The sequence below is a fragment of the Leopardus geoffroyi genome, chromosome A3, assembly GCF_018350155.1.
Source record: "Leopardus geoffroyi isolate Oge1 chromosome A3, O.geoffroyi_Oge1_pat1.0, whole genome shotgun sequence".
Classification (NCBI taxonomy): domain Eukaryota; kingdom Metazoa; phylum Chordata; class Mammalia; order Carnivora; family Felidae; genus Leopardus; species Leopardus geoffroyi.
This window is the reverse complement of record NC_059336.1, coordinates 32028333-32051715: the sequence shown is the minus strand read 5'-3', so window position 1 is coordinate 32051715 and position 23383 is coordinate 32028333. Positions and strand designations below refer to the sequence as shown.

Sequence of the window (23383 nt, the reverse complement as noted above, 5' to 3'; positions counted from 1 at the left end):
CACCTGTCCAAGCCTTTATTCATCTGTTAATTCTTCTTTTTTTACATATTTCCAGTGACCTGTAATGAAAGGGTCTGAGTTAGTGCCCAGTACAATCCATTTGCATTTCCAAATGCTCACACTGTTAGCTAAGTGAAGCGTGAGTCAGAAGAGGGTCAAAGTGGAGCAAGGAGCACAGCTGGGAAGCTCTGCAGGGCAGTCCAGAGATACGCAGGGTCTCTGAAGTTAGAGACTCACTTTTTAGCTGTGTCACCTTGGGCAAGTCACTAACGTCTGTTTCCTCTATCGATAAAAATGGCTTGATGCCTGTGCTTACCTCATAGGGTTGTCATAGGAATTATATGAAATTAATGGATGGAAAATACTCAGTAGAGAATGCATGCTCAATAATATCTAGATCCAATAAGTCAAATAGTAATCATTAGAAAACAATTTACAGGCTTCCATCTTCCCAGTCTACCTCCTATCCATTTGCCCTTCTATTTCCCGTTCAGTAGCCATCTTACTTCTTTCATTCTTATCCAGTGTACTTTATAGTCCATTATCTTGTCAGTACCCTAAACTTCCCTTCCCGAACCATTGTGTTCTTTTATCACACCCGTTTGACAAAACCCTCGCCTAGATGAACTCAGTTTATCTCCCCCCTCTGCAGGGCTAGACATGAGTCACTGAATAGAGCAAGCTGGCTCACTCTAACTGAATAAACATCAACGAGAAATGGGCTGTTTGGCCACATGAATCTTGAGATGTTTATCTCATTACTTCCTCTTCCCCTCTCCTTGACTCTTGTGCTTTCTCCTGTCTTCTTCAACTCAGACGCTTCCCATCTGTCACACGCCTTCCTGCTCTTTTCAGTAGATCTGCTCACTTCCTAACTGACAAAGGAAACAGAATCCAGCAGAGAGGAACTTCCTCCACCACCCGTCAAGCAGAACAAAGTCTCCAACGTCTGCACACTGCTTCACTCCTCTTCACAACACAGAGCTGTCCCTCCTGTGGCAAAGTCCAACCCCTCCACCTGCACCTTAAATCCTGCTCTCTCTAGACCCTTCAACAAGCCCTCAGTGACAACAACCCCTTCTCTCACTTCTCTCCCACTGGATCTTCACTTAGATTTTTCAATATGCCCAAATTGCTCCCATTTTCAACAAAACCTAGTATGTAAGAGAATGTCCTTGTTCTTTGGAAATGCCACTCAAACATTAATTGGTAGGGGGAAAGGTGTGCACAACACACTCTCAAATAGTGCTGTGTGTGTGTGTGTGTGTGTGTGCGTGTGTGAGAGAGAGAGAATGGTAAAGTAAATTGATGGGGCAAGTATAGACAGCTGGTGAATCTGGAAAATGCTATTTGGGAGTTCCTTGTACAAGTCTTGCAATTTTTTGAAGGTATAAAATCATATCAACATTAAAAGTTGTCAAGAAGTGGTGCCTGGGTGGCTCAGTCGGTTATAGCGTCTGTCCAACTTACAGCTCAGATCACGATCTCATGGTTTGTGAGTTCGAGCCCTGCATGGAGTTCTCTGCTGTCAGCACAGAACCTTCTTTGGATCCTCTGTCCCTCTCTCTCTCTCTTTCTCTGCCCCTCCCCCACTCCTTCTCTCTCCCCCCCCTCTCTCTCAAAATTAAATAAACTTTTTTTTAAAGTTGTCAAGAAAGTGGGGTGCCTGGGTGGCTCAGCTGGTCAAGCAACAGACTCTTGATTTCAGCTCTGGTCATGATCTCATGGTTCATGAGTTGAGACCCACATTGGGCTCCACGTTGCTTGTTTGGGATTCTTTCTCTCCCTCTCTCTCTGCCCCTCCCTGGCTCCCGTGTGCAAGGACATGCTCTGTCTCTCTCTCTCTCTCTCTCTCTCTCTCTCTCTCTCTCTCAAAAAAAGGTTGTCAAGAAAGAAAGAAAAGTGAAAAGGAAATCTTTGACACCTGCACTCCCCACAGCCAGTCTCCTCTCCTATCCACAAAATTCTCAAAAGTCTAAATTGGTTCATTTCCTCATTTCCACCAACTCAATCACTCTAGCATACGACTTCTAGAAACTCCTTCTTCTGCCATCCTTTGTTTGCTTTCCAGGGAACCACTCTCCTGTCTTCCCATCTCTTTGCCTTTGTTCCTTCCATCCTGCTCTGTGGCTCATCCTCCATCCGCAACTGGACTTTCTCCATGTTTAGCCCAAGGCTCTCTCCTCTTCTTTCCTCCTCTGAGACATTAATCACCATCCAGAAATTTCTCTCTAGCCCAGATCCTCCAACGCCAGGCCCCACTGCTTTCCAGGCTTCAAGCATAATGGCTTTTCTTCAGGTTCTCCAATAAGCCCCACTTCCTCCCACTACACTTGTCATTCCCTTCCCTAAATAACTCTTCTAAAAAATGGAAGAGGAGCAAACACTTCCCAATTTAGTCTAAGCTCAGCATCAGCCTGATACTAAATCAAGACAAAGACACCACAAAAAACTACAGACCACTACTACGAACACAGACACAAAAATCCTCGACAGAATACTAACAAACCAAACCCAGCAAAATACAAAAAGGATTAGACTCCATGACCAAGTGGAACTTACCTTAGGAATTCAAAGTTGTTCTAACATCTCAAGATGAATCAATGTAATATACTATATTAGAATAATGGACAAAAAAGGGGCGCCTGGGTGGCGCAGTCGGTTAAGCGTCCGACTTCAGCCAGGTCACGATCTCGCGGTCCGTGAGTTCGAGCCCCGCGTCAGGCTCTGGGCTGATGGCTCAGAGCCTGGAGCCTGTTTCCGATTCTGTGTCTCCCTCTCTCTCTGCCCCTCCCCCGTTCATGCTCTGTCTCTCTCTGTCCCAAAAATAAATAAACGTTGAAAAAAAAAATTTAAAAAAAAAAAAAAAAAAAGAATAATGGACAAAAAGAATAAGGGACAAAAACCACAACACACACACACACACACACACACACACACACACACACAGCATTTGATAAAGTCAAACACTCTTTCATGATCAAACCACTCAACAACTTAGAAAGGAACTTCCTCAGTCTGATAAAGGGTATTTTTTGAAGAAGAAAAAAATGCATAGCTAGCAGCATATTTTGTGGTAAAATGTTTTCCCCCTAAGATCAGGAACAAGACAATGATGTCTTCTCTGATCACTTCTATTCAACATTATACTGGAGATTTTAGCTAGCACAATTAGGCAAGAAAATGAAATAAAAGTCTTCTTTTTTTTTTCAATATATGAAATTTATTGTCAAATTGGTTTCTATACAACACCCAGTGCTCATCCCAAAAGGTGCCCTCCTCAATACCCATCACCCACCCTCCCCTCCCTCCCACCCCCCATCAACCCTCAGTTTGTTCTCAGTTTTTAAGAGTGAAATAAAAGTCTTCTATATTAGAGAGAAGGAAAACTATTTCTATTAGCAGAAGGTGTGATCTTGTGGGTAGAAAATCTCAAGGAATCCACTTAAAAAACTGGTAGAACCATGAAACAAGTTAAACAAGATTACTGGATACAAGATCAATATAGTAAAACTATATGCAAATGATTTTACACTGCCAATAAAAAATATGTAAAAATACTGTGTAAATATTTACATACACTAGCAATAAATAATCCTAAAATTAAATTAAGAACATAACTCCATTTACAACAGCATCAAAAAAGATTAAGGGGCGCCTGTGTAGCTCAGTTGGTTGAGTGTCCGACTCTTCATTTCGACTCTGTCATGATCTCACAGTTTGTGGGACTGAGGGCCTCAAGGAGCTCTGTGCTGACAGTGCAGAGCTTGCTTGGGATTCTTTCTCTCCCTCTCTCTCTGCCCCTCCCATTCTCACACTCTCCCCCAAAAATAATACACTTAAGAAAAAAAACAGCATCCAAAAAGAATAAAATACTTGGGAATATAGTTAATAAAAATATGTGAGACAGGCACAATGAAAACTGGAAAAAAAATTTTTGAAAGAGGAGCTCCTGGCTGGTTCAGTCAGTAGAGCATATGACTCATGATCTCGGGGTTATAAGTTTGAGTTCCACGTTGGATGTAGAGATTACTTAAAAATAAAATCGGTTTATAAAGAGTTGAAAGAAATTAAAAATCTAAATGAATGGAAACACATCTAATATTTTAATATTTTAAGATGGCAATATGGCTTGAATTGATCTATAGATCAGTGTAATTCTTAGTTGCATCTCAGTTGTGTGTGTGTTTTTTTCTATTTGCAGACATTGACAAAAGTACTTAAAAAATTCATACAGAAATTCAAGGGACCCAAAATAGCTAAAACAATCCTGAAAAAGAACAAAGTTGGAGGACTCATTTTTTTTCTTTTTTTTTTTTAATTTCAAAACTTAGTAAAAAGCCACACTAATCAAGACTGTGAGTACTGGCATAAGGATGGACATATAGATCAATGGAATAGAACTGAGAGTCCAGAAGTAAAATGTACAGTTATGGTCAACTGATTTTCCACAGGGTGCCAAGACATAGGAAAAGGAAAGGGCAGTCTTTTCACTGAGACAAGTGGATATCCACATACAAAGTTGCCAGCACTTTGGAAAATAGTTTGGTAGTTCTTCAAAAGGTTAAACGGGTTACACTTTGACCTGGGAAGTCCACTGCTAGGCATATGCTCAAGAGACATAAAAACAAATATCCAGGGGTGCCTGGGTGGCTCAGTTGGTTAAGCATCCAACTTTGGCTCAGGTCATGATCTCATGGTTCATGAGTTTGAGTGCCGCATTGGGCTCTGTGCTGACAGCTCAGAGCCTGGAGCCTGCTTCAGATTCTGTGTCTTCCTCTTTCTCTGCTCCTCCCCTGCTTGCACTCTGTCTCTCTTTCTCAAAAATAAATAAACATTAAAAAACTTTTTTAAAAAACATATGTCCACACAAACATTACACATATGTTCACAGTGGCCTTTTTTTAATTTTTTTTTTTTAATGTTTGTTTATTTTTGAGAGAGAGACAGTGTGAGCAGGGGAGGGGCAGAGAGAGAGGGAGACACAGAATCGGAAGCAGGCTCCTGGCTACGAGCTGTCAGCACAGAGCCCAAGGCAGGGCTCGAACCCATGAACCATGAGATCATTGAACTGAGCCAAAGTTGGACGCTTAACCAACTGAGCACCCCTCAGCAGCTTTATCCACAATAGACAATAAGTGGAAACAATCCGAATGTCCATCAATTGATAAATGGATGAATAAAATGTAGTATATGCACACATGGAATATTTTTCAGCTTTATAAAAGAATTAAGTTCAAATACATGCCACATGTATACTTAGTGATAAAAACCTAGTGTTAAAAAACAAGACAACAGATCCAAAATGGTTTTGCTTGTGCTAAACCCCACAACCAATCAGGAATCGCCTCATCAGCACTAGTTGGGTAATCTGCCAGATAGAACCTTGCCATCCTCTAAAGAGGAGTAACCATGCAATAACCAACCTGCTTTTTTGGCCTAGCATCACTTTCTTGTCCCTGCTCCCTTCTGCCTATAAGTCTCTCATTTTGTTCAACTCCTCAGAGCTCCTTTCTATCTGCTAGACTGGATCCTGCCCAATTCAAATTGCTTTTTGACTCAAATTAACTTAGAATTTTAAATATGCCTCAGTTTATCTTTTAACACTAGTAAAGAAAGACCACATGTTGTATGATTTTATTTGTATCAAATGTCCAAATTGACAAATCTATAGAAAGTAGACTAGTAACTGCCTAGAACTGGAAGGTCAAAGTGAATGGAGACTGCTAAGGGGCACAGGGCATTTCTTTGGGGTGATGGAAATGTTCTAAAATTAGATTGGGGTGGGGGGAGTGTGCCTGGGTGGCTAAGTCAGTTAAGCATCCCGCTCTTGATTCTGGTTCAGGACTCAGGTCATATACTGGTCATAATCTCATGGTTCATGGGCTGGAACCCCTGATGGGCTTTGCAATGACAGTACAGAGCCTGCTTGGGATTCTCTCTCTCTGCTCCTGCCCTCCTTGACCGTGCACTCACTCTCTCTCTCTCTCTCTCTCTCTCTCTCTCGCTCTCTCTCATTCTAAATAAATAAACTTTAAAAAATAAAGATAAAAATAGATTGTAGGGATGGCTGAACAATTCTGGGAATATATGAAAAGCCACTGAATCTTACATCTTAAACAGGCGAATTTTATGATATGTATTTATTGCTTTAAAAAGCTGCTTTTTAAAAAGGAGAAGAACCCAAGGGCATCCGGTCACACTGCCTGCAAATTTACGGGGTTTCCCCAAAGAGGTGTCTGCAGAGGCCATGTGTTGTTGGGGTGGAGGAGGGGTGGTACGGGAAATTGGAAGTGTGCCAGGGGAAGCCGCCATAACTTCCCAACTATGAGACTGATCTGATAACATTGCCTAGACTCCCTGACGATTCGCAATCCCAGGGCACTCCTTGTTCCACGAAGACAACTGATAGAGAAAAATTGCAAAGTCCCGTTTACACTCACCGACCAGCAACAGCAGCACATCCAAATCCGGAAGCGGAGGCGCCATATTTGTTATGGGAAAAGAGGGTTTGAAAGGAAGTCACTGGAGCCACCTTTGCTGAGGGCAAGTAAGGGCAATAGAATGTAGCTACCGCCATCTTGACTGAGGGCATTGGCCAAGCCAGTGAAATTTTGCGCCCTTGACTAAACTTTACCAAAGGCTTATTGGTAAATGCTCTTGGTGGACGTTGAAGAAAACAGGAAACATTTTTAATTTTAAAAATTTAAATGCCTACGTTTTAAAAAACATAAAGAGGAGAGAGAAATTAACAAAGAGAATGAAAATATTTTAGTATGTTGCATGCGACTTAGCCATACACCAGTGCCAGAATTGCAGGATCACAGAAAGGAGACTGAAGGTCATTGTCCCATTTCACCATCTTCTTGAAAGAGTCCTGTACACTCACATCCTCCTACAGATTCCTATCTTAGAATAGAATCCCATAATTTAGGGAGTCCTTCACTTGAGAAGAATTTTTTAAATAATGCTAGCTGAGGTTTGGCCAACCACATGCTGAATTTGAAGGCAAATAAAAATAGAAGCAGAAGTAAAAATATATTCAGACAAACCTAACACAGCAACTGTAAATTTCATTTTTTCTTCCAGCATTGGTAGTCAAAGTGTATAGATTCAATTTTCACCCTTTTTCATGTAATATATCTTATAAAATATTATTATTATTATTATTATTATTATTATTATTATTTGAGAGAGAGAGAGAATGTGCGTGAGCTGGGAAGTGGGAGAGGGAAAGGGAGAAAATCTTGAGCAGGCTCCATGCTAAGTGTGGAGGTTGTGGGGAGAACTCCATCCCAGGACTCTGGGATCTGACCTGAGCTGAAATCAAGAGTCGTCGCTCAACCAATTGAGCCACCCAGGTGCCCTAAAAACATTCTTCTAAAGTAACACAAATTGTGATTAGAGAAAGCCTGGAATAATACTAAGTTACTTTCCTGTTTGTTTCATAAAATGACAAACTCAAATATAATTAAATGAAATTATCTGAATTATTATACAACCATTAAAGATGATAGAAAATACAGCAAAAGAAAAAAAAATCTGAGATCATGCATTGCATTCTCAGTTTCCATGTTTCTTTGGTCTCCTCGAATCTCCATTCCTCAGTCTTTTTTGTATTTCTTGGTGTTGATGTTTTTTAAGATTCCAGGTCACTTATTTTGTGGAATGTCCCTCAACTGGAGTTTGTCTGATGCTTCAGCCTGGTTTCCAATGGCATTGAGCACTGTTGATCACGCCTTCCCTCTGGAAAATGTTTTTTCCTGGGTTTCCCTGATACCACTTTCCTATTTTTCTTTTTCCTCTTTTAAAAATTCATTTAAATCTCCTTTATAAGCTCTTCTCTCTCTTCGTTGTGGGCCTTTCTCAGGATTCTGTCTTGAATCTTCTCCTTCCCATCTATGCTCATGATTCCCAAACCTCTAAGCCTCCTGAGAGGCTCCTCCTGAGATTCAAATCAACATATCCTTCAGTCACCTTTATTTCAAACTTCTCCCACCTCTCAGTCAACCTGCTCCTACCGCAGTGTCTCCTGTCTCAGTGAGTTGGACCATTTGGTTGCCAAAGCCAGAACGTTTTTTTCCTCCTTTGTCAGCATGTCCTATATACAACCATAACCCTGCTGATTCTTTTTCTTAGAGATCTACTGACTATTTCTTAATTCTCTCCATCCACATAGCAACTTTCTGAGTACAGCTCACCATTATCTGCCACCTGGATGACAACAGCTTTCCAACTCTCTTGCAGCCAGTTGTTTGTTTTGTTTTTTGTTTTGTTTTGTTTTGTTTTAATGAAGTTTAAGCACACCACTCCCTTACGCTGGGGCTAAAGCTCAAACTTCTTTACTAGATTTAGAGGACCCTTATCCCTTATCTCCCACCACTATCCCCCAACCCTCCACCTGTACACTCTTTTCTTTTCCTTAAATACTCTGTGCTTGCCTGCTTTCGCCCCTGAGCTTTTTACGTAGACAGTTTGCTTCCTCAGGGACACTCTTCTTTGGTCTTTCTCATCTTTCAGATCTCAGCTTTAGGGAATTCTTCCAGGAAACCTTCTCCTACTTTTCAAATGAAAGGTAGTTATCCCTCCTAAGAATCCCTGCATTCCTCCATTTACCATGATTAAATTCCTTTGCCCTTTCTGTTTCTCCCACTAACTGTAACTGCCTTGAAGGCAAGGACTGTGTCTATTTCATATTTGTAGTCCAGATCCCAGCCCAGTGACTCAAAAGCATTTTTATATGCATGAATTAATGTCTCTTCCCAGGTGTCCTGCATTCCCCACTGCCATCTGACTCAACCCTTATACTCTCCAAGAAGTCTCAAAAACATACCTTCTTCCTGACCTGTTATCAGTGAAACAAACCTTGGAACATTTTGCCATTGTCACCGTTTCCTTGAAAAACACATTTGTTAGGGCGCCTGGGTGGCTCAGTCCGTTAAACGTCCGACTTCAGCTCAGGTCATGATCCCACGGCTCATGGATTCCAGCCCCGTGTTGGGCTGTGCTGACAGCTTGGAACCTGAAACCTGCTTCGGATTATGTGTCTCCCTCTCTCTCTCTGCCCCTCCCCTGCTTATGCTCTCTCTCTCTCTCAAAAATAAATAAACAAAAAAAATAATAATAAAAGAAAAAACATACTTGTTTGCTTATAAACTAATTCTTCTTTATTCTCCTGTGGCCTTTCCATAATAAGTTTTATCTACTGATGGGCTTCCTGGAGCAAATTTCTGAATTCTGAAATGACTTGTCTTTGCCATATAGCATGCCTCTGACCATCCTTTCTTACCACTTTAAATTGCTTAGTGCATAAGAAATGAAAACTAATTGAAGTCATCATCAAAACAAAATAGGGACTTTAAATTTGTGGAGACAGCAAAATAGAGATTTTATTGCATTCCAAAAGTAAGGTATAAGTTATTTCGGTCCCCCTGCTGTTTTGCCATTGATTATATAATGGCTGTAAAAAACTGGGTTATGTCACAATCTTATGAAACCTTTATATTTCATGGTTGATTTTTCTGCCATCAGCTAAGCTAGCTGCTGCCAAATCTCTTTCAGCAGAAAGAAGTCACTTTAGGTGAAAGACCAGAATAGCTCTTTCAACGTGGGATGATGTTGTTTGCAGTTACCTTATCTGTCTTTGTTATTCTGAACCTTGATCTAATTACTCACCCATCTGAGGATTTAGCTTTAAGAAGAAAGAAAGAAAACCTTACAAAAGGTCAAGGGTTAAGTAATTGATGAGTCTCAAGGCATCCTATTGCTCTTCATTCATGCAATATTATAAAGCCGTAATTAAGCAATAAATAGATGCCCAAGGAAAAAAAATACGTATCAGATGGACTGTAAGCTCCTAGACTGGACTGGAAGATCCGTGAAAGTGAAGATGTGGGTTTTATATGCCGATAGATACCCAGCACTTGGACCGTGTATATTTATCATGAACATAAGCTTGGACCTTAATTTCTAGAGTCAGTACTAGCACAATGGTAAAGACTGTCTGACCTATAACCCAAAGCCACTCTGGACTATCTATACTCAGAGGTGAAGAAACAAGATCTCTTAGTGTAGAGTCAGGAGGCTGAGCTTCAGTCCTAGCTCTCAATAACCAATTATGTGGCTGTAGCCCTTTAATCTCTGTGAGCCTCAACTTCCTTGCCTGTGAAAAGGGAACAATAAATGCCTTCCAGGACTACTTAGAAAAAAAACCAAAATTGCTTGATGGCGTCATTGACAGACTGATGGCTAGCAATTCTAAATTCACTTTCCTTGCAAACGAGTGATTTGAAGAATACCAGGTATAACAAAAGTATGATGTCAGCAGGGAACAAAGGCAGTTTGTAGAGGCTGTAGATGAAAACATTGATGATATTTATAAATACTAAAGAAATAATTTGATTCCTATACCTTTATTGGAATGTGATGTCTGAGGTCTTAGTAGTTATTGCAAAGCTTTGAAATCATCAGATATAATAGGGTGATGAAGATTTTTATGTGTTTATATTCTTCCTACCTCCAAGAACTTTTAAAGGAAGTGAATGAGCATTTTACCTGGGGACAATACATAATATATTCTATTTACTATGGCTGCCTGATAAATTACCCCAAAACTTTGAGGCTTAAAATAACACTTGATCTTTTATTATCTCTTATGGTTTCTGTGCTTCAGTTATTTGGCAGTGGTTTGACTAGATGGTTCTGGCTCGGTGTGTCTCATGAGGATACGGGCTGATAGCAGGTAAGGCTGAAATCTTTTGAAGGCTGACCTGGAGTTGAAGACTCCACTTCCCTGCTGATTCACTCATGATGAGGAAGTTTGTGTTGGCTCTGGATGGGAGGCCTCAGTTCCTCTCCATATTGGCCTTTTCATAGGACCGCCTGAGGCCCAGGGCACTCCAGATAAGTGTGTTCACAGCAAGCTGCCTGCATTCCTCAGATCTGGGGTGGCAAACTTTTTCTGTAAAGGACCAGACAGCAAATATTTTAAGCCCTGTGGGCCACCTCCAGTCTGCCACATATTCTCCCCTTTTTAATAAACTCTATTTTAGGAGTACCTGGGTGGCTCAGTTCGTTGAGTGTCCAACTCTTGATTTCGGCTCAAGTCATGATCCCAGGGTCATGGGATCAAGCCCCACGTTGGGCTCCCTGCTGAGCCTGGAGCCTGCTTAAGATTTCCTCTCCCCCTGCCCCTCTACCCTGTGCACACGCTCTCTCTCTCTCTCTCTAAAATAAAAATAATAATAATAATAATAATAAAATTTTTAAAACTATATTTGATTTTTTGTTTTTAAGTTTATTTATTTATTTTGAAAGACAGAGAGAGAGAGCATGAGCCAGAGAAGGGGAAGTGAGAGTAGGAGAGAAAGAATCCCAAGCAGGCTTTGTGCTGTCAGTGCAGAACCTGATGTGGGGCTCTGACTCATGAACCGTGAGACTGAAGACCTGAGCTGAAGCCAGGAGTCAGATGCTCAACCAACTGAGCCACCCAGGTGCCCCTAGAAAACTATTTTAAAAATCAGAGGGGAGCCTGGGTGGCTCAGTCAGTTAAGCGTCTGACTTCAGCTGAGGTCATGAGTTTGAGCCCCACCTCTGGCTCTGTGCTGACAGCTCAGAGCCTGGAGCCTGCTTCACATTCTGTGTCTCCCTCTCTGTCTCTGCCCTTCCCCTGCTCACGATCTCTCTCTCTGTCTCTCAGAAATGAATAAATGTTAAAAAAGAATTTTTTTTTTTTTAAATAAGAAAGCCAATCTTCGTTCACAGGCATGCAAAAACAATTTGCAGGCTGGGTTTTGCCCATTAGCCCTAATTCCAGTCCTTGTCCTAGAGTAAGCAATCCAAGAGACCAAGATGGAAGCTGCCATATCTTCCAAAACTTAGACTGCCAAGTCACACACTATCCCCTCCCATGTGTTCTATTAGTCATTCAGGGCTTGATTCATTGTGGGAGAGGAGTACATAAAGGCATGGATCATCAGAGGACACTGCTACACCGTGCCTTTAAAAATAATATGTCTGAGGAGCACACCAATTGATTAACATGATAGAGCACACAGAGAATTGTCCTTATCTCAAAATATAAGATAGTCTACTCCTAATTGCTTGGTATTTTTCTAAATTATTCCCTAAAAAGTCTAGAAAATAGAAAGAATATAAATAACTAGATTATGGGTGGAGACTATCTTTTTATCTTCAAAAATCCCACACAACTCCTAACAAAATTATTTTGAAATAGTGGGCCTCATATTTTTCAGCCAGTTGTGCTGACTTTACATAGACATAGTATGTGTTTACTAAGAAAAAAAAGAAAAATGTAGGAAAAACATGAGTAGTGAAATATTTATGGAAATACCTCACTGTCAAAGATATAGTAATCACTCAAAAATTTTTTTCTTTTTAAATATCCACTTGTCTTTTTGGAAAATACCTTTGAGTCATGTTCTCAAAGATAGTGTCTCAATGCCTGGATGTGAGCAAGAATGCGGAGAACTTGACAGAACTTGCCAAGAGCTGCTGGCTTCAGCTGGCTTTGTTGGTAATTTTTGAGTCTCCAAATGATTTTGCTGTTATGATCTTTGACAACAACCTTCTGAAATTAAGTAAGGTAAAGCCACCTTCTTACACTCCATGCTGGTTAAATCACAGGTTGAACTACATCGAGCACCAAATTACTGACTTCTCCCCCCCATTCTTTCCACACCATGACCTCTAAAAAGCCTGCAGGTGCCACGAAGAGGCTGTGCAGATTGGAAGATGTCTTCATTCCTGTATTTCTCATCTTTAACTGAAGGTAGCATTGTCCATGACACCTAAAAGCAGTTCAGTCTTTGAACTTCTCCAGTAAAAAGCAAAATACACTCACACTAATGTGTAATGTATCTTCCAAAATTTCTCTTGAATTGTGCAAGTCTTTATTTTCCAGTTCTGGGAAGTGTATTTCTAAATGCTGGTCCCTGAGAAGGTCTTCCTATGCATTCTACATACCCCAGAAGGTGTAAGGAAAGAGCAAGGATTTGACTGCACAGAAATGTGCAAAGCTGACCTAAACACATATCAGAGCCACAGACAGATTGGGTGAGGCGCTAATACCCATCTTATGTAAAGAGGGGGCTCCAGGGAACCTGCTCTGGAAGGATGCCCATGGCCAGTTGCTAGATGGCAAGCAAAGTTCTAAGACAGCGCAGAGAAAAACTGCAGTCGATATACAGTGGCTATCTCTAGAAAGTAGGACCGGGTAGGGCTGGTGAAGAGTGGACACAATTACTCTTTACTTTATAAACCTCCAAATTCTTTGGATTTTCTTTTTTTTTTTTACAACAACACACATTACTTCTGTAATTCAAAATAATTATAATATGCTAACAATAGTTAAGTTTGGTAGAGCACTCTAGACGGTGCTAAGGGCATTAATGACATGAATTTCTTCATGTAATTTTAGTAATAATGCTGTGGGTAAGGTACTATTATTATGTCTGTTTCACAGATGAGGAAACTGAGACACAGAGACAAAGCTCGTAAATGGCTAAGAGGATTTTAAAATATATAAACTGTAAAGAATACAATTATCCTAAAAAGAATCAGTGGTACTGTTCCTAGCTTTAGAAAATAAGTCAAAAATAGTTTATAATTTAGGGAATGATTTAGGTTTTCATTTAAACTAATGAACCGGAGCACATTGAACTCATAAATTATTTTTTAAGAGCATTATTAAAATAGAGCAGACACAGCCTTATACTGGATATCTGTGACCTAAATCCTTTGTGTGTTTTAGAAATATCCTTTGTGTGTGCTATAAAAACCCCATGTCAGAATGCATGGTTGCTAAACTGGCTTGTTTAAAGGCCGAGAGAGGGCAAATCACTAGCGAAAGCATAAATGAGGAGAAATGTGTAATTACAAAGCTCAAATGCTCCAAACCAATTGATGTAGAAAATAAAAATGTGAAGACAGGCCCTTCGTTGGGTTTATTATCTTAAATTGGCTGCCTCCTTTGTTGTGGATAGCCAGACAGACTCATGAGAGAGGCAGAGTGCTCACTTCATGTCTGTGGTGACACTCTGAGAGTTCACAGCCTCAGCTCCTGGGGTTCCTAATATTCCTGTTCTATAAAAGAGGGTAGTAAAATCCACCTCCCCGCCATACCTGAAGACAGCATGTAAACGTACTCTCCCTTTGCTATCAAAGTGACGAGAAAAGCGCTTACCTACTGTCCACTGATAATATCAAGTTATAAATACCCATTATCAGTAAGTCCTTGGAGTGAACTGAAATCCACTAACCTTTGAGAAAGACAATGAGCCAGATGTTTCTGAAGTTCCAAAGGGCAGAGCCAACCTCTCAAGAGGGTAAACTAGGAGGCTACCTAGTCGATCATTTGAACAGCACAAGGTAGAACATCCTGGCCCAAAACATCTTTGGACACTTTATGTACCTGAAGTTCCACCATTAGATATTCATTCCTTTGTATTGTTAGAGTCTTCCTTCAGAATGAAAGTATCTTCACATCACCTTGCCACATGGGCAGTTAGTTCAAAGTTGGGTCATTGGGAGTAACGCCTAGAAGGTCAATCAGTCCTCAAGTTAGGAGGTTAGGAGGGGCCTGCCCAAGAGAGAGACACAAAAAGATGTTAATATAAACAAACTGCAAAGAATGTGATTATTCTAAAAGGAATCAGAGTTACTATTCCCAGCTTTGGACCACCCCTAGGACTAAAGGAGCTCTAGTCCTTCCCAGGTCAGTATGTCCCACATAAACAGGGCCAGGCTGGTAATCTAGTTTCCAACTGCACAAATGCCTCCAGCTTTGGCTGGGTTCCCTCTGAAGTCACCTTCCCAGCAAATAGCTAGACTTGGTGACTCACTGGCGTTATTTCTCTCTTGTGCTTTGAGACTCTGTAGACACACAGAGCTGGGCTATGGGCAGTGCCTAGATGCAGACACGATCTTTCCAAGATGGACTCCTGACCCCCAGAAAACTGGCTTTTTTGTTTTTGTTTTTAAATTATATTGTCATCATGGATTTTGTAATCCTTTCCATGGAGAATGAGTCTGTATTCTGCTCTGATTAAGGATCTCAAGGTCCTAGACAGGAATGCTTCCCCCCCCCTCTGCAAAGGGAACTCACTACACTCACATTCTTTCTCTTAGCATATAACCTACCATCCCCTGAGTGCCAGCAACACTAAACTAAGGGCCATTCCCACCAGCCCTGGCTGTGAAGAGGTTGTCATAACAGAAAAATCTTAATGTCTATTTAATCTGCAGACAGCATGGAACTGGGGGGAGGGAGGAGTGGCAAGCAAGGAGGAGGGAGCTAGCAAATCGCAGAGACAGACACACCCTATGTACCATCCCCTTCAGAGGACCATCTCAGAGATTAACTCGAGGAAGTGTTAGGACTTTGAGCTCTGAGCAAGGGTTTCCTCACTCAACCACAAAACAAAATGCAGTGAGAGCAAGCTCTGAATTAAGGTGATAAGATAAACTTACCACTAGCCTTCTTCTAACAGTTGTCCTTAACATTTCTCTCAGAATCTTCTGAATTTCTCTGCCTCTCTCCAGGTCTCACATTGCTCACTGTTTTACTTGACAAACTCAATGAGTTAGTCAAAATATTTTTCATATAAGTTAAACTGCTTCTTTCTGAGCCTCCCTTCATTTCCTCCCTCTTCCTGGATCTGTAGGAAAAAAATTCCCAGGATGATAGAGTGGAATCAGGAGGAAGTCCTTGCCCCAAGAAGACAATAAAAAGTCAAATAACTCAGCTCTCAAGGACTGCCGGGGAAAAGCCACTCATGGGGCACAATGGCTCCTTTGTAAGTTCACCTTTGCCAAGTGCACTCATTCAACAGGCTTTGGTCTTTCTGGGCATTTCTCTGGTCAGTGCAGGCTCCTGCCCTCCACCATGATTATTTTAAAATTCTCTCCTCTTCCTCCCAGCTGCTAACTGACTTCCTAATGTTATTAAACATCTAGCCACATCCAGATTATCTTCCTGTCGATTTAACACAGAAGTTGCTGGCAGTCCCTTTTTGTCTTTCTATGCCCTATCCTCTGTCCTGGACTACTCACAGGACACTCACACTATTGATCTCTTCCTCTTCCCTTCCCTTCCCTTCCCTTCCCTTCCCTTCCCTTCCCTTCTCTTCGCTTCCCCTTTCTTCTCTGGCCAATTATTCCCTCTCCACTGGTTCTTTATATTCATATCTATATATCTATTCCTTTACAGGTAATACACATAATATATATAATGCATGAGTCAAATAATTACCCCAAGAAGACAAAAGTTTGTCATTTGCCTTTTAACTTTGTTTATTATTTTTTTAATTTGTTTGCCTCCTTACTGTGTTTTGTGTTGTTCTTTTTTTTGACATGCAAAGGTTTCTTTCTAAATAATAACATTTATCAAACACTTCTTTCATTGTATCTGGATTTTGAGTTAAAAATACCTTTCCCTTACTAAATACATACATACATACATACATACATACATACATACATATATACATATATACATACATAAAAGGGGTGCCTAGCTGGCTCAGTCAGAAGAGCATGTGACTCTTGATCTCAGAGTTTTGAGTTTGAGCCCCACATTGGGTATAGAGATTACTACAAACAAACAAACAAACAAACGCCTTACCCCACCCTCAAGATATCAAGGAATTCACACGTTTTCTTCTAGAATTGTATGGTTTCATTTTTACATTTACAGATCCAATTCATTTGGAATTTACTCATATATGATATGAGGTATAGATCCAATTTTAGAATGTCCAAATGGCTATTCAGGCATTCCAACACTATTTCATAAAAAGTCTTAGCCCCAGAGATTTGAGATGCCACTTTTATTATGTTCTCAATTTCTGTGTGTATTTGAATCAATTTATGGATTTTCTATTTATGAATCTACCATAAAGAGAAACAAAAAAGCCCTCAAGCCCACATCCTTCTCTAGCTTTTGCCCTAGTTCTCTCTTCCACTTTGCAGTCAAACTTTTCAAAATATTGTCTATACTCTGCCTCCATTTCCGTACCTCCATTTCTCCTCAATTCCCTCCAGATTGGCTTTCACCCTTGTCATTGCATCAAAACATTTTGAACTTGAATCGTCACCATGACACTGGATTCCCCAAGCAGATTTTGGGCCACATCTTATTCATTCTCCCAGCAGCTTTTGACATTGTTGAATGCTCCTTCAAATGTTTTCTTTGAGGCACTTGGGTGGCTCAGTCAGTTAAGCATCTGACTCTTGATTTTGGTTCAGGTCATGATCTCACAGTTTGTGAGTTTGAGCCCCACATTGGGCTCCACTCCCAATCACAAAGCCTACTTGTGATTCTCTCTCTCTCTCTCTCTCTCTCTCTCTCTCTCTGTCTCTCTCTCAAAATAAATAAATAAGCTTAAATAAAATGAAAACAGTGCTCTCCTGACTGGCCTACAAGTCTCTACCATCTCCGGCTTTTCCTCCTTTTCCTTAGCCAATTCCTACCTGGGCTCCTGCTGCCCTACCTGGCCACCCAGCGCTGGTGTTTCTCCACTCACTCCCCACCCCCTGCCCCCTTAATGCCCACACACTGCCTGGGTTGTCTCATCCCTGCCTGTAGCTTCAGTTTGAACCGACCCACAGGTAACTCATCATCCCTCTCTCCCACCCAGGTCCCACTCCTAAGTGAATCTAGACCCATTTTTTGATCCCCTTCATGACATTTTCACTTGAGTATTTCAAGGGCATTTTAAAGTCAGCATGTCCAAAACTGGACCCAAGAAAGACCTGTTTCATTTTGCCCTTATCCCCAAATCTGGTTTGTGTTCTTCCCTGAATAATAGCATCATCCATCAGGTGAAGAAACCCAAACGCCCAAGTGTCCTCCTTGACTTCTCTTTCCTCACATCCCAGCTCCAAACTATTGCTAAATCCTCCTGAAGACTTCTCCTATCAGTCTCTCTCCCCCCACAGCACACCCGTGTCCAGGCTATTCTCACCTCACAGATGCATTCCCGCCATGGCCACCAAACTGGTCTCCCTGCTTCCTACTGTTTCCTCATCCCCGTATTTCTCTCTTCACTTGGCAGCCCGAGGGATCTGTTTGAAAGCAAACCACTTCACTTGCCTCCTGTTGCTCTTAAAATAAGCCAAAGTTGTAATGTGGTCTACAGGAGCCTCTGCAGTCTGGCGCCTACTTACCTCTCCCATCTCCTCTTAACACCACTCGCTTCCCCTTGCTCTCTGAGCTCCAGGGAGTGAGCCAACTCTCAGTGTCTTTGTTATTCTCTCCTGCTAATGGGCCTTTCCTCATGCCTTTACTAGGCTACCTCCCCTCCGCAGCCCAGCCCCTGCCATGCTTTTCCTGTCTAGGACCAACGCTCCATCATATCCTCTCTGGACCTCCCTTTGGAAATGTTTTCATCACAGTTAGCACTTGATGTTTACATGGGAGATTTATTTTTAACATCTGTGAGGACAAGACCACATCAGTCATTTGTTTCAATTTTATCTCAACATCTACCTCGGGCCCTGACACTGGGAAACAAATGAATAAACTTAAATCAACTCCTACTTCTTTCACAGCCCTTATTTTCTTTTTTTATTTTTTATTTATTTATTTTTTTCAACGTTTATTTATTTTTGGGACAGAGAGAGACAGAGCATGTACGGGGGAGGGGCAGAGAGAGAGGGAGACACAGAATCAGAAACAGGCTCCAGGCTCTGAGCCATCAGCCCAGAGCCCAATGCGGGGCTCGAACTCACGGACCGCGAGATCGTGACCTGGCTGAAGTCGGAAGCTCAACCGACTGCGCCACCCAGGCGCCCCTGTTTTCTTTTTTTAAACTTTTAAACAAATTAAGAAAAATTTTTTTTAAGATGGTTTTATGAAACTTGGCATCATGGCTTAGGGTGGAGTCTGATACAATGACCAGAATATTGGGAATCAGGAAATTTTAGTTCTAAATCCAGTCTTATAAACCACAATGGGAAATTTAGGAAAATATTTCAAATATTGCCTACTTCTCCAAAACATGCAAAATATGGCTGCGTCACTTCTAACTTTTATTATTTTAGTTACTTTCATATTCTTCTCTTGTGCTGGGTGGTCAAGTTCTTGATGGGACACCACACTGATTTTTGTGTCTCTGTGAAGTCCATCACTTCAAAGTACATAGAAAGTGTTCAAATCAATGTTGAATAAATGAGTTAATAAGTGTGTAACACAGGATGGCATGATTTTTTTTGTAGCACGGTGAAAATAATGCAATACTAAAAATAGTTGAGTAAGAATTGAGAGTATTTCCCCTTAGGTTTAATCAGAAGTAAAATATAAACAGAAGTGCCCAAATGTGGTAAGTCTTTGGTCAGAGATTTGAATAAGCAGAGCTGATGCCAGGTCAGAGCAAGTGTTCAAAAAAGACCTTAGAAGAAACTTAAATAGGGAATTGAGAAATATATAGGCATCCGGAGTTGACAGAATATCGGTGTAGGTGAGGCTCTTCAAGAGAGCAGTGAGTATGGAAATTTAGAATTAGTTTCATTTATATGAAACAGAAAATGTACTTAAATGTGATAGAATATTTTTCTTCATGTAAATGACTTTTGGCTAGTAGCTAGTCCAGTGCTGATATATTGGGTCCGTGATCATTTGGGACCAAGATCCCTTCTATCTTGTTGCTTTGCCATTTAAATGTGTAGCTTCTCCCTCATAACCAAAAAATAGTTGCTTGGGTTCAAGCCGTTGTATCTGCATTCCAACCAGAGAGAAACAGGAAGAGAGAAAGACGGCCATGCCTAGTCCTTTAGGGACACTTACTGGCACTCATATCCCATTGGTCAGTATTTAGTCAAGTGGCCACAACTAGCTGCAAGAGAAGCTTGTGAATGCAGTCTTTGATCGCGAAAGCCACATGCCCAGTAAAACTTAATAATCAGAAAAATTAAAAGAAGAGTTTGTGTTGCAGGAAATGAAGTTAGGAGGAAATCCATGGAGTAAGCCAGTATTCACATTGCTAGTTCGTACACATAGACTGCCCAGTGCTACATAGCTGGCACAGGTAGTGGCCAGATGAGTGATCATCAAACCTCAGATGGATCTCAGCATCCCAGTGAATCCCACACTGGTGCCCGGTCAGCTCCCTCCTTCACGCCCATAGAGCCTGTTCCAAAGCTTTGCTACTCTTTTAAAGCCTGTCTTCTGCCTCTTGGATCTCTGACAACCCAGAGGAAATGGATGCTGTCAAGCCTGGGTACCTCAGTTTCCCACTCCCATATCTACAACCTTGTCTCTCTCATTCACCCCCACAATGCCTACCCTCTAGTTTTGTGTTTGTTTTCTTTCATTCTGTGTGTTATGGCGTCCTTTCCCCTGATTAAAAGAAACCCTGCCTCTCAAGAAACAAGTCCCAGTGGATACTATGGCTTTTCTTAATATCCTCCCTATCCCAACACTTTCTAAACATTTTTAAGCCTCCCCTATCTTGAAAGACAAAAAGAAGGTTCAGGCCTTCCTTGATTGTGTGGTTTCACCAAGCTACCACCCCGCCCCCTCTCCCTCTATTTGCTTACACAGCCCAGACTCCTAGGAAAAACAGTCTGCTTCCCACCTGCTGCTTACTCTTCAACCCATTGTAATCCTATTGCAACCTGACCTCTGGGCCCTCCTGTCTCCCGAAACTGCTCCGGTCAAGATCTCTGATGACCAATCATTAATTGCCAAATCCAACATTCTCTTTTCAGATTTCATCTTTCCTAATATTTCCTTGGCACATGGCACTGTTGATACTTTTCTTCTGGAAATTGCTCTTATGAGCTCTATGCCCGTTTCTTTTCCACCTCTCACTGGTGCTTCTGAGATGCCCCAAGGCCATCTCATCCCTTTTCACAACTTCAAATATGTACTCCCTCTACGCTGATAACTCCTGCATCCCGATCTGCAGCTTCAGATCAAAAAGTTCAGGTACAGGGCACTTGAGCGGCTCAATTGGTAGAAGTGTCTGACTCTTGATTTCGGCTCAGGTCGTGATCCCAGAGTTGTGGGGTTGAGCCCCAAGTCCTGCTCCATGCTGACAGTGCAGAGCCTGCTTAGGATTCTGTCTCTCTCTTTCTCTCTCCCTCTGCCCCTTTCCCCTGCTTGCTCTCTCTCTCTAAAATAAAAATTTTTTAAATTAAAATTAATTTTTTTTTTAAGTTCAGGTAGTTCCTGGGATGTTTTCACCAGAATATTAATTTGCTCATATTTCTTTGAATAGCATTTTGGGCTGGATTCAACTGGGCAATTCTGCTGATCTCACCGGAGTTCACTCATGCAGCTATAGTCTCTGGTGGTTCATCTTGGCCTAAAAGGGCCTCATGTATCTGGTGGCTGATACTAGCTCCTGGCTGGGGCACTTCAGTTCTCTTCTAGAGAGCTCATCAGGCTTATGCACATCATGGTCTCAGTGTTCCTCCTCTGGCTGAAAGAGAGCAGGCCTCCATGTATAAGTGCTTTTCAAGGCCCTGTTTGTGTTACCCTTGCTAATGTCCCATGCACCAAAGCAAGTCCCACAGCCAAACCCCAACTCAAAGGGTGGAGAAGTAAATTCTACTTCTTGATGGTAGAAATAGCAGTCTCGGGATGCCTGGGTGGCTCAGTCAGTTAAGCATCTGACTGGCTCAGGTCAGGTCTGTGAATTCGAGTCTCATGTCAGGCTCTGTGCTGACAGCTCAGAGCCTGAAGCCTGCTTCTGATTCTGTGTCTCCCTCTCTGCCCCTCCTTGCTGTCTCTCTCTCTAAAATAAATAAAAACATTAAAAAAAATTTTTTTTTCAACGTTTATTTATTTTTGGGACAGAGAGAGACAGAGCATGAACGGGGGAGGGGCAGAGAGAGAGGGAGACAAAGAATCGGAAACAGGCTCCAGGCTCTGAGCCATCAGCCCAGAGCCTGACGCGGGGCTCGAACTCATGGACCGCGAGATCGTGACCTGGCTGAAGTCGGACGCTTAACCGACTGCGCCACCCAGGCACCCCAATAAAAACATTTTAAAAAGTAGCAGTCTCATAACAAAGAGCTATATATACAACAGTGGATAGAATTATTGCAGTAGACAATCTACCATAATGTTCTTCCCACTCCAAACTTGTGTCTTCCCACCATGTTCCTATCCTACAGAATAGTGCCAGACTCCCCATATTAGCTGAAGCCAGAGTCAGTCTAGTTTACTCCTTCCTCCCTTACAGATGCTGTAGATTGGAGGACTTAATACCAACTTCCAAACCTCTTTCTCTGCCATGGAGATGCCAATGATAAACGTTTTTTCACACTACTTTGTAGCTATAGGTGGTCATGGGGTGCAGTTCTGGCCAATAACTAGAAGTCTCTGAATGATTTTACAAACGCTTTTGCTCCAGGCCCTGAGTGGTCAGCACAGAGCCCAACGCGGGGCTCAAACTCAAGAACCAGGAGATCATGACCGGAGCCGAAGCCAGACACTTAACCGACTGAGCCACCCAGGCGCCCCACTTTTGCTATTTTATTGAAAGGAACAGACCCTGTCTTTCTTATTTGCTCCTTCCATCCCTGAATGCAAGCAAGACATCTGGAACTGCAGCAGCTATCTTGTGACCATGAGGTGACAACTATTAAGAAAAGGCCAAGAGTGGGGCGCCTGGGTGGCGCAGTCGGTTAAGCGTCCGACTTCAGCCAGGTCACGATCTCGCGGTCCATGAGTTCGAGCCCCGCATCGGGCTCTGGGCTGATGGCTCAGAGCCTGGAGCCTGTTTCTGATTCTGTGTCTCCCTCTCTCTCTGCCCCTCCCCCGTTCATGCTCTGTCTCTCTCTGTCCCAAAAATAAATAAACGTTGAAAAAAAAAAATTTAAAAAAAAAAAAAAAAAAGAAAAGGCCAAGAGAAGTAGAGAGACAGCAACCTTGATATTGTTGAATCATGAAACAAAGGCAGCATTTGCCTCGGTCTAGACTTCTTACTATGGGGAAAAATTAACTCCTCCGCTTAAACCACTCTAAATTGGGATTTTTTTTTTGCTACTTCCAGTCAAAAGAATTCCTGGCACACCTTCATCCCTAATCCAATCAGTCATCACATCCTATACACTCTTCCTCCTGCAGTTTTCCCACTTGTACTTCCCTCATTTCATCTCTGCGACCTCTGCCTTTGTTCACACTCCCATGGAACTACCTCAACAACCTTCTATCTGGTTTCCTTCTAATCTTTTCTCCAACCTAATCCTGCTTATTGCCAGAACTTGATCCACCCAGAGTCGAAAAATTTCCGATTTCCCATCATCTAAGGTCTTAGTTACTTAGAATGGCCCATAATGGCTTTCTCAATATAACCCCTACACATCTCTCCATGATTCAGCAGGTCTAGGGTGGGACCCAGGAATTTGTACTCCT

The 23383-nt window shown here is 41.8% G+C and overlaps 1 protein-coding gene across 16 annotated transcripts in view; it reads right to left on the bottom strand.

The window, feature by feature from the left end:
- SHLD1 (shieldin complex subunit 1) overlaps positions 1–18280 on the bottom strand; it is a 99982-nt gene extending 81702 nt beyond the window's left edge. For 4 of the 16 annotated variants that reach the window (XR_006703318.1, XM_045445258.1, XM_045445256.1 and 1 more), the window contains exon 1: positions 6444–6518. The gene's annotated coding sequence lies outside the window, so the exon portion shown is untranslated. Of the gene's footprint in view, positions 1–3; positions 1472–6443; positions 6635–14279; positions 14600–15489; positions 15678–15825; positions 15844–18186 lie in introns of those variants that run through there. The other 12 variants (XM_045445245.1, XM_045445250.1, XM_045445248.1 and 9 more) reach the window with 9 other exon arrangements.
- Between the last annotated feature and the right edge of the window lie 5103 nt (positions 18281–23383).